The sequence below is a fragment of the Filicampus tigris genome, chromosome 17 (assembly GCF_054856515.1).
Source record: "Filicampus tigris isolate MCC_2025a chromosome 17, RoL_Ftig_1.0, whole genome shotgun sequence".
Lineage (NCBI taxonomy): Eukaryota > Metazoa > Chordata > Actinopteri > Syngnathiformes > Syngnathidae > Filicampus > Filicampus tigris.
Window position 1 is genome coordinate 2,578,184 of NC_141233.1, and position 12,478 is coordinate 2,590,661.

At 40.4% G+C, this 12,478-nt stretch overlaps 1 protein-coding gene across 6 annotated transcripts in view; it reads right to left on the reverse strand.

Annotated features, from left to right (window-relative positions):
- igsf9bb (immunoglobulin superfamily, member 9Bb) overlaps nucleotides 1-12,478 on the reverse strand; it is a 103,562-nt gene that overhangs the window by 78,794 nt on the left and 12,290 nt on the right. Inside the window, exon 1 of one of the 6 annotated variants that reach the window (XM_086013038.1) lies at nucleotides 8,841-9,032. The exons of the other annotated variants lie outside the window; for them this stretch is intronic. The gene's annotated coding sequence lies outside the window, so the exon portion shown is untranslated. Of the gene's footprint in view, nucleotides 1-8,840; nucleotides 9,033-12,478 lie in introns of those variants that run through there. 6 annotated transcript variants of the gene reach the window in all.

Below are 12,478 nucleotides of genomic sequence, written 5' to 3' on the forward strand. Positions count from 1 at the left end.
ATGTAATGTAACAACATGTAAGAACTCCATCAAACTATTCAAGTTAATTACAGTCAAAGAAACAACAAGTCATCACCAACATCAAACCGATTTATACCTGGTGTGCATCTCTCATAAAAAGACAATTCGATATGTATCTCAATGCATGGGGTACGATACGATTCAAGGACGGTACATTGTAAAATGTAATGATTCAATTCAGTTTGGTTACCGGTAAATCAAAATCCCATCCATCCATTATCGATACCGCTTATCCTCACAAGGGTCGTGGGGCGTGCTGGAGCCTATCTTAGCTGTCTTCGGGCAGTAGGCAGGGGACACCCTGAATTGGTTGCCAGCCAATCGCAGGGCACACAGAGACAAACATCCGCACTCACAATCACACCTAGGGGCAAATTAGAGAGTCCAATCAACTTACCATGCATGTTTTTTTGGAATGTGGGAGGAAACCGGAGTACCCGGAGAAAACCCGGGGAGAACATGCAAACTCCACACAAAATTGATTTTCCAATTTAAATCATTTTTGGAGGTTCTTTTATTTGTCGGATTTTGGTTTAGCTATTCACTGACCTAAATCAATCTAAAAATATAACAAAGGTCTGAAAAATAATTCCACAAGTTTATCATAAAAGCAGCACCATTAAGCAAGACTGGACAGGGATATATTAATAGCTATATTGAGAGTTGTGGTCTTATTATAGGGATTATTTGTATCTGATAACAAAAACATATGATAAGCTTTGAATTCCTTCAGTCAGGATTGTAACGCCTGGTAGTGATAAATTAAGGTGCTAAAATGAACGCCTTGGGGGAGAAGGATTACAACACTTGAATGTGATCCATCAAGACAGAATCTTTTCATCTTGTCTTGCCTTTTTTATCTTATTTGAAAGAATGTAGGCGACCAATGTAGGAAATATAATGAGAAAGGGTAATGGGAAACGATTGTGCAAAGGATATCTTTTTTGTTTTTTAATAGAACTGCTTTGACACACCCCAATGAGATTATGTGCACACTGAAGCGCTCACGTTGATGCTGTGCTAATTACTTGGTGGTAGCTTGGCTTTATGGGTGTTAACCTTTTACTTGTCAATATGACTAATCAGTAAGCATTGCATTAAAACATTAGTTATTGTTTTTGTTATAGTACAATTTGTACTTTTTTTGCTCCAATGAAAAAGAAATATCATAAGTTATTTACCAGTTACTCAGTACTTGAGTATGACCCTGAATACTCATACTCAAATAATTATTTTGAGTAGGGATACGTGGATTAATTGGGCACTGATCATGATCGGCTGATTTTCGTGAAAAATTATGTGATCTGAATATTTGATCAAAGCCTTTTATTGCCAATCAAAAAAAACGATCACCCGCAGCTCATGCTTCACAGCCTACTACAGCCATGAGAGACCAACCTGCGTGCAGTGTTGCGCCCCCGTCTCCTCTCCCCCTGCACGCCGCAGAGGCGTGCGGCACTAACAAACAGAGGCTAACATGTCTGCTGTGTGGAGTTTGCGCCATATAATATATGCCATGAAAAGGTACCTCGCGGGGGCCAAAGGTTATAGCACAACCGACTTTCACAATTTGACATTTGAAGAACAAGCAATTGGAGACTATGTTGAGTTTACAAGGCTCACTGCATTGAATAAAGTACCGTATTTTCCGGACTTTAAATCTTTAAATCTACATATAGATTTTTGTCAAAATTACGGCAAAAATATGGCTGCTTTTTTTCAGATAATATTGCATAATAGCAGTCACCATAAATAAATGGAAAAATATACAGATATTCCATGTGATCGGAATCGGTATCGGACGATCTCACTCGTGCATGATCGGTATTGGTGTCGGTGTCATAAAACCCTGATCGTAACAGCCCTAATTCGGAGGACTAGTTTTTACTTTTACTTGAGGCCTACTATTGTTAAAGTGGAAGTCAATGTTACAATAATATGTTCTATGCAGCCCCACTAGTCTAAAAACGGCAGTCTGATGTATATTGTGTTTGTGGAATATGAATTAAGTAAAATCCACCCATTTTTGTCCATCTCAGGCGACGGCCATTATGTCAGTTGCTGTCAACTGAAAATTACATCACGGTTACGCAGGGCTCAGGCAACAACCAATCATGGCTCAGCTTCGGAAAACAGGTGAGGCGTGATTGGTCGTTACCTGAGCAACTGTGATGTCATTTTCAGTCGACAGGAAGTGCCAAACTGGCCGCCCCCTGAGATGACTAAAAACAGGTGGATTTTGCTCATTGACTCATATTCCACAAACGCAATATTAATCAGAATGCCATATCGGAATGCCGTGTTTACTTACCTATCAAGTTGTACACTTTCGGCATAATTTGTACAGGTAGAAACACCTTTTCAAACATGTATGCCATACATCTTTGATTTTCGTTCACGTGATAGCAGCCATTCGAAAATAATGTGTAATGTGTACGATTATATACAGATATGTAAGGGCAAATTACAACATTTGTAAGATTCAGTAAGATTCAACCCCGGGGTTGACAGGTATGTGTTTAGACTAGTGGAGTTGCATAGAACATATTATTATAAAGAAAATGTGGGGATTGACTTCCCCTTTAAGTAACAGTAGTCTTACTTGAGTACAGTTTTTGGCTACTCAACCCACCCTCTGCCAATGACTGCATGTCCAGTCTGCCAAACTACCACCTTGTTAAAATTTCTGATGACACAGCAGTCCTTGCTGTCAGATCCCATATTGCTTTGCGCTGCAAGAATTTGTGATGATGAGTGAAAGCTCCTGTCTTTAACTAAATGTAAGCAGGACAAACAAAACCAAAGTGACAACAAACCTGGGCTATTAACTGAGGCAATACATGCGGCCGCAAGTCTGACGACATGGCACAAAGTCGATCAGTGAGGCTGCCTCTGTGCCATTGCATGTATTGCATGTGTATTGCATTGTATGGACACCCATGTGTTTGAACATGTTTGTTATGCACAATCCATGGCAAGCACATAAATCCAATAACAAAGCACTACTTGGGTTCAGATCGGGGGTGAGGGGGCATTCCTCCCAGTCGCACCCTTACAGGTCTCACTGTCATAGCCGACGTGAGATTTTGAATGTACAACAATATACAGATAATAATAAAATCACTGCATTTCTTGTAGGAGCACGGTAAATATTTAGTTCATGAATAGGAGAGCTCTCAAGCTTGCCAGTAGAACCAGATAATAACTGTGTGTGCGCTATTCCCAGTGGTGTAGAACACACACTCACACACACTATTTCAAGCTTTACAATGTGTTGATTGGCTGCTGGTGACATCATCTGAGATTCCACACCAACAGGGCCCTTGGTGCTATGACTTCACTGTTGATGATGAAAGCAGGAGAGAGAGAGAGAGAGGAGAGGATCGAGAAGTAAACCAGAGCAAATTTTCCTCTGCCACCCCCTCACCAACCCAATTAGGATTTCGTTCATTGACAATCAAAGACCCACGGGAATAAGCAGTTGTAAGGTTCGCCCCTAAGAAACTCATTTTGATGATCCAGACAATGATCGAAAGACAAATAACCTTAAAAAAAAATAGCTCAATTCATCAGGTACAGTTTCACCAGAATTTGCAGGAACAAATATACCTTTCAACTCTCACAAAAACGTTGAGTTAGAAGCACTGTCATTTTGGTGACTTTTTGTAGAACTAATTTATATTGTGTATGGTGCCTCATGTGATGTCAGCAAGTATCAAATTATTTAATTCGATGCAATTTCCTTTGTAGTAGACTTATTTCAAAAAGGCAATTTAACAAAGGGTGTTAGTGAAAGAAAAGTAAAGCCTGGTTCACAAAGCAGTATTTTAAAATTGTCGGCCGACTTCCAAACTCTGCGTAACCCCACACGTGAAAAAGTTACGCGTATTACAGTTTTGAACGTACCGTGTGGTGTGCACCCACACGGCAAGATCAACACATCACACACGAACCACAGTCATTCCGATATTCTCACATCAGAAGGAAAATCTTGCAAACCCCCCTCGAGATTAAACGAGACTTCGGAGTGAACAAGCATGGCTGATAAAAATGATTTTATAGTGGAAACAGGTTATGACGTTAGATTGATGCCAAAATTACGTCAGCGTAATGTCAAACACCGCATACAAAAATGTGTTTTTCGCGTGGATGTAATACCGCGTACATAAAGCAGGTTTTCTGTGATACAAAATGTGTTTCGCGTGTACAAATCCGTCCACACGCACGCACAAGATTGTTTTTACGCTTACATCTTCTCTACCCGTACAATACGCTGATTCACACATGCAATACAGGTGTGATAATTGTGACACATCGGGAATCTGACAGTAGGGCTAATTCTGATTGGCTGTTTACTATCCAATCGTAACTAAAAGAGGAAGGGAGAAACTGGGGGAAAAAATCAACTGCTGGTGTCTCAAGGGACAATAATGTCAAACCAAACAAAGATACTTGGAAAAAATATATTTTTGAAATATTACCACAGCAATAAGAATGCAAAGTGTGTTAGAATCCAGAAGAATACTGACCCTTCCATCAACTGAGATCAGGCTGAGCACACCACACATGGCAGGATTATCTGATAAAATCACTACGAGAGTCAGCCACGACCTACGATTGTCGGGAGGGGAGATTCGGGGGTAAAATGGGGCCGGTTATCCTGCCGTATGAACCAGGCTTCACACGAACGTATGGAAAGAAAATTCCAGCATATGCGGCAATATTGCTGTCCAATAAGAACCATAGGTTTGATCCTGAATGTTTGCCGTTAATGTTATACATTGATGGCTACATTATGCCGCGGCCCCTGTGTGACCTATATCTTTGCTGCTGTAACACTGAAAATGTCCCCACTGTGGGATCAATAAAGGCCTTCATATCTTATCTTATCTTATCTTATCTTATCTTATCTTATCTTGTCCATTGTAGATTTTTTTTTCAAGGAGCAATTATAACCTGTAAACCATATGGTATGACAAAAACAAAAACAAAAATCACATATGACTAGCAGAGGGATTCAGCACCTATGTTCCATAGCCACAACTGTGTTTTGTTTGTATGTATTTAGATGTTTTGACATTTTCAATATCATATCATAATGTTAGTGGAATAATGGATTTCTATGACAAAATGAATCCTTTCTACATGTAGCACTGTGTAGCAAAGTCAAATGAGACATCGTAATGTTCATAGATTAATGGACGTTTTGACCAACGTTGTTCACCGGGAATTTACCTTTATTATCAAACATCTGCTCTAAACACTTGTTGACACTTGGTTCATTAACATGAAGTACAGTAATGTGGTCATATTTCCTCTTGAGCATTTTGTTATTGCTTGTCTTCAGCCTGGTCAAATCGTTTTTTTTACCCTGCATGGCATGAAATGGGTTGATCAGTAAATTACTCGATGATTACAACATAAAACAGCAACAACAGAATACATTTCAGGCTCATTAACATGTGACATGTTATTAGCTAAAATGACCACAGCGCATTTGAGTCTCACATAAAATATCTTCCACCTCACCGTCTCTATTGTGTTGGGCGCTGATGATAGTGCTGTGACTGTATGGACAGGCTAATACTCGCATATTTCATCACATTTTCTCATGTGTTATTTTGCTGGATTTGTTATGAACTTTCCCCTAAAGACTGACATTTTGGGGGGGAATGGGAGTCAACTTGATCTTTAACCATGGGATTGGGACAGTACAGGATAAAAAGTTCACAGGAGAGTCCATGAGGAAGAGGGGGCAACAAACTGTTTTGGGGTTTGTTTGGTTATTTCTATTCAACTGACCTCCAAATTGGGAGCGGTGCGAAAGTGGGAGTCATTCTGAATGGGGACAGGACGGGATGAAAGTCGTTTTCACCGGGACAGGACTTTTTTTATTTTTTACTATTGTCCAGGATGGGAAGGTACTGGATTTTTTTCTGTGAAAATCCACTCCCATGTCACACTCTACTTTCCACAAGAGAAAATATTTCTACAGATATTCTATGTTTGTTTCTTAACCCATTGAGGCCTAAAGAGCCTGGCTCAACAGCTCCCCAAAACCTAAGTGTAACTATAGAATCGCCCTCTCAAACCTGAAGTTTCCCCAGGCATTCAACACCTACAAAATAGTATCTTAGTCCCTGTAACAGATAGAAACACAATTCCAAAGAATTTGAGAGCTTAGACGAGGCTTTCAACAGGTCCGAGTTTATTCATATTCACTGTTTCAATCGAAGATGCAGAAAGTGTCAGTGCAAGAGAAGCACTATTTTTAATTTTTAAAACATTGAGTTGTAATTACCATCCTCTATTATGTTACAAAGTTGTCGATATTGTCATTGTCTATAAACATATATCCCGTTTGACTGGTTCCACAGGTTTTAAGTCCACAAGTGCATCTATATCACTGCCGTTACTTATTTAAGTGTTCCCACGATCGTCTGCGCGTCCGCCGATACGGCTCGAAAAAATTCTGCAACATCCTCCAAGGGGTCACGACACCGTCACGTGTATAGAGAATTGGATTTAAAAAAGAAAATGACGTATACGCTCTCCCGGCTTTAAAGGGAGAAAGACGCAACAACGCTCCGGCTCTAGCGGTAGAAACGCGGTTATGCACTTTTCGCTTAAAGTGGAAGTCAACCCCAAAAAATGTCTTTGCAAGAATATGTTTTATGCAGGCCCACTAGTCGAAACACTGCATTCTTATTACTATTAAGTTTGTGAAATATGAGTCAAGCAGTCAAATCCACCCATTTTTGTCAATCTCAGGGGGCGGTCATTTTGTCGACTGAAAATGACATCACAGTTGCTCAGGGCTCAGGTCATGACCAATCATGGCTCAGCTTCAGAAAACAGGTGAGCCGTGAACCAAACCCAAACCCTTTGTTTCCCTGACACAGAGAACACAAATAGTCAATAGAAATAGTAATCTCATAAATTTGACCTAATTAGCTCCTCCTCATTTTCACATTCCATTCTAATGCACAAATATTGCTCCTGACAGCCCTTAGAATGTCATTGCTTTCCCAATTTGTCCTCTGTTAAATTGAAAAGGAAAACTTTTCCGTAGTTAGAAGCGGAAGTATCGTCCAACTGGAACTCGTTTGCTGCGGTCAACACGGGGTCATTCGGAATTTCACTCCGATACCCTAACACCACCGTGAGAGGGTGTGTGTTCGGAGAGCCGCTCACCTCCCATTAATTTCCCTACGTAGTCTATGTTATAAACGTATCAACAGCTGGAGCTCCGCACTTTAAATTTCCCCAAAAATTAGACTTATTTCTTTATTATGCCATCCATCCATTATCGATACCGCTTATCCTCACAAGGGTCGCGGGGCATGCTGGAGCCTATCCCAGCTGTCTTTGGGCAGTAGGCGGGGGACACCCTGAAATGGTTGCCAGCCAATCGCAGGGCACACAAAGACAAACATCCGCACTCACAATCACACCTAGGGGCAATTTAGACAGTCCAATCAACTTACCATGCATGTTTTTTGGAATGTGGGAGGAAACCGGAGTACCCGGAGAAAACCCACACAGGCACGGGGAGAACATGCAAACTCCACACAGAGAGGCCGCAGCCGGGATCGAACCCACGACCTCTGAACTGTGAGCCGGGCGTGCTAACCAGTCGACCACCGTGCCGCATTCTTCATTATGCATTATTTTTAATAATGTGATTCATACTCAGGTAATAATCAAAATATATCAAAAATATACATTTTCCTTCTTTATGTAAGAATTGTATTAATTAAATTCCGAATGGTCTATAAAATACGATCAATAGTTGATGAATATTGCCTGTCGCTATTTTACTTGTAAGTACTTTAACAAACAGAGGGAACACTATCATTCAAACACCACACTACTAGGGGTGTAACAAAAAAACTATTTGAATCGAAACCAAATCAATCATTCCACTTTAAAATATAATGAGATACAAAAGTATAATGTATCAAATCGTCTTGGATCGCAGAAGGATATCTTTGAAGGAAAGGCATTTACAGTACTAGCATGTTCATTCATAGGTTTGTAAAATGACAAGAAATTCCCCATATCATTTCGAATCTTAATAGGACTGAATAAAATCCAATCAAATCCTTCCACTTAAAAATCAAAATGTCTTTGAATTGTATCGCACTACATGTATCGAGATATGCATTGAATTGACTTTAATTACAGAAATTCACACCCCTACTCTCTAACCAAATAGTGTTAATATTAGTGCTAATATAACTGTAGGACAGTCAATGTATTGGTAGTATGTGGTATACGGTTCTCTGTTCTTTGTCTGCATTCTGAAACTGCTTTCTGAATTTTGGTCCAACTGCCTCCACTATCCGTAATGGCTTTGAGCTTCTTACCTCCTGCTGACTGTTAGAATTAGGCCAGACTACTGAGAGTGGATCAGTGAACAATTAATTCAAGAAAGCTCATGAACAAACACTCTGAAATTACATCATCAGATGATCCACTTTTTAAACATAATTATCATGAGACTCCGATCTAAGAGCAGGACAAATAAAATATGTGTGTTTTTAAATGCACCCATGTCTCAGGTGAAAGACTGGGTAGACCTTGAACTAATCATCAGACAATTATAAGACATACTTAAAAAACAATTTGTGTAAATCCCAACACATGACTAGTAAAATGCACACCAGGTATTTACGAAAGCAAGCCAATAGAGGAATTCAACCGTTCCTAATTGCAGATTATGAACCAAATATTTTTTAAAACACTGATCCAACATACAGTAGAATAGAGTATGTTAAAGTTTTCAATGGTTTGTGCAAATGTGCAGAACTACTTACTGCTGTCAAAGACTGCTGTCTGAGGACGACAACTTAACAGGGCAGCTATAGTCAAGTGATCACAAATGCGAACGTAGGGATCCTGATTTCAAACCATGTAGAGGCGGGAATTGATCGGAATTCAATGACTCCAATTCCATTTAGGGGTGGGCGATATGACGATATTAGATTGTTAAGCGGTTTAACGTGATCACAATCTCATAATGCCGAAAGATCGTTTGATCGTCTCCATGGCACATTCTAAACAGTTTAGCTCTATGGTGGCGCAAAGCCACTGACGCGTATACCCGACCAACCAATCACAGCACGTACAGTGCACGGTATGTGACACTCCCCGCCTCCTTGTTTGTGTGTATAGCGGGAGGTTATAGCGGAAAGTCATTACAAGGCAGAGTTGGTCCCGAAAAGAAACTCCACATCCACAGTGTCGATTTGGTTTGGCTATTCCTCGGAGGAGAAAGCGCAAACCAGTTATTAGCAAAGTTTGCAGAGACTCGGTTCGGACGTTAGCGCCGACAGCCAAAGCAAACGGAGATCAGCCAGAGACAGCCGCTAGCTCCAAGCTAACGCAACCCACGGTAACACAGTCATTTAACAAGAGCACTCCATATGAAAAAACAAGTAAGCGGTGTAAAGAGGTACCTGAGGCAGTGACATAACCATGCTGAAGACGATTCCCATTAAAACAGTGGAAAACGAGGGCTTTAAAAGACTCTTCAAAGTACTACACCTGGGTTACAAGCTGTGTTTTTATGTTTACATTGTTACCTTTTATGTTTACATTCACTGCACATTTTGATAAAAATTGTCACTATTCAAATTAGAACCTGTCAGAAAGATTAGCTGACTTAAAATGTCATTTTTTTCCTTTTAGAGTTTTATACACATTTTAAATGTTTTATGTTGAACATGAGGAAAATGGTCAGAAATGTGCAAACTAGTCTTAAAAAACGAATCATGATAAAATTGTAATCGTGACATTATTTTTTAAAAATTTTGTTTTTTTGTGCAAAGTTGTACTTTTGCCAGATCACCCACCCCTAATTCCATTATTGATAATGCACCTGGAGTCACCTGGAGCACTGAGGGAGCTCAACGAGGCTGCTCTTCCTGGACTTTAGCTCGGCTCTCATCCACATCATCCCCAAGATATTTCGATGCAAAAACTTCCGCACTTAGGCCTTTCCACACCCAACTGTCAGTGGATTAAGGGCGTTTCAAGAAACCGCCCTCAATCCGTCAAACTAGGCCCCACCTCTCCTCCACACTCACACTCAGCACGGGATCTCCACAAGGTTGTGTATTGAGCCCCCTCTTCTTCTCTTTAGACACAAATGACTACACTGCGACTCACTCCTCCGACACCATCATAAAGGATGACAACACCACGGTCAGGATCATCTCTGAAAAGGATGAGTTTTACTACAGAGATGAGATCAACAGACTGGCAGCAACAAGCGATCATTTTAGACTTCAGGAGGGACAGAGCAGACCCCGCCCCACTCTACAGAAATGAGGACTGCGTGTGTGGAAAGAGTTCATGCCATTCAATTCCTGGGCATGCACATCTCTGATGATCTCTCCTTTAAGTGGTGCCTTCACCATAGGTTTGACAAAGGCACGGGCGCAACCGGCGCCAATCACAAGTGTGGCTTAACTTTGTTCAACTAAATCGCCTCATTGCAACACTTACAATAAGATTACATTGTGGAAAGGAGGTTGCATGACGTGTATAAAGTATCGGAGTGCCGTGTCTAACAGGCTTGGTGCTTCCTCCCGCTCCGAGCCAAAGCCTACAGCGCGCTGAACTTCAGTGTCATAATCGGGTGAGTTAAGCAGTAAAATACGTTTAACTGCCAACATTGACGCATCTATCATGGGTTAACTGAAATGTAAATAACATGCTAACATTAGTATTTATAGGCTACAGCAGGAGTGTCCAATCAGGTGTGTTGGAGTAGGGATACATATAAAACATGCAGGACAGCACCCTTCAAGAACCGGGTTTGGACATGCCTGGGCCACAGTTTTTTTTATACTAAGGGATTGTGTGTGTACACAACATGCACATTGTAAACACACGTTGCATCTGCTGCTAATCTGGATTTGTTTTGTCTGCACAGTAGGTTAGCCCATCAGTAGGAGTTCAGTGTAGTGTTTACACTAGTGCGTGAATTTATTTTCATGAGGTTTTCAAAACCAAAGCTCTCTAGTGAAGGTAAAAAATGACTTGTCAACTCAAGAACATTGATGTTGATACTGGTTAAAAATACCCCTGTGAGAAATTCATAGTAAAGTTAATCAAAAAGTGAAATGTTAATAGAAATAATCAGAGCATGCAGGAGTGCTCCTAGGATATGTTGAGTTTTCTCAAAAGTTGTCTCTTCGGCGTTCTTCAGTTGAGGGATCTGCACAGGACTTAAAAAACTGGGGACTAGTACAAAGGCCGAAACGCCTAAATAATGTTTGGCCATGTTAAAATTAGTGTTGTTCTGATACCGATACTGGTAAGCATTAAAACGCTGGTATCGGATCGGGTGGTACGAACAAATAAAACGCTGATGCCGGTTATCGATATTGGTATCATTACATGAACGCAGCACGCATATTTGAGAGCCGCATGTGGAAGGAAAATACGAGGAGAAGAAGCCTTATCCATTATTAGCGTTAGGTCATTTGGATCATTAGGTCGCTATAATGACATACATCGCCATATTGGAGGCAGTTGCTTGGGGGGGACTTTGATGCTATCAAGAGCCTGCAATTACTTTGGGGGCATGTCCGCTGGATCTTTGTCTCGTAGCAAAGTATTTAGCTTTTGTTTGACACAGTACATCGATCACTAGTTTAATGATGTAAAAGGTCTTTCATGAAATGGTTTGTGTCCCGATAAACTCGCCTTTATGACGCATCGAAGCTTTTCGAGCTCGCGCTAGCTTGCTAACTGCTAACAAAGAGACGAGTTTGTTTACAACACATCACTCAGCCAAATTTTCTACCTATATAATTAACAGATTAATGTTGAACAGCAGTGCAAACTAAATCTTGAATGAAAAGTAAAAAGAAAACAATAACTGATATAAAGTAATCAGGTCATAACCTTGTATGTTGTGATGGTGTTAAGTGATCACGTTGAAGATTTGACAGCCATTGTGCGCGTTTGCTTTCAAACAACTTCCTTTTTGCCTCCGGTTAATTTGAATCACTGCCAGTATCACAAAATAAAATCTGTAGTTGACCGATTAGAGCAACCATAAACAGCACAGGTGTTAACCATTTTTACATACACATGACGGACTTCTGTTATCTCACTCACTCGACCGCCTGCCCCTCTGGCAGCATACAAATGTGACGTCACGCATTGGGGGGGTCGGTTAGAATCACTGAATATATTTTTTAGAAGTACAAATGCTGCACCTTGCTTTATTCCAAATGTACATTCATGTGAATACAGTATTTATCCCATGTCTCACTCTCACAAGCACGAAGAGCTATGAAAAGAGGCTGTTTATTCAACATGTGTATTTTGTGTGTATATGTTACTACAGATACTTCGCAAGTGATGATTTAAATATGAATAATTTTACATCCAAGTGAGTGTGCAATTCTTTAGAATTACAAAAAAAATGCGCTTATTT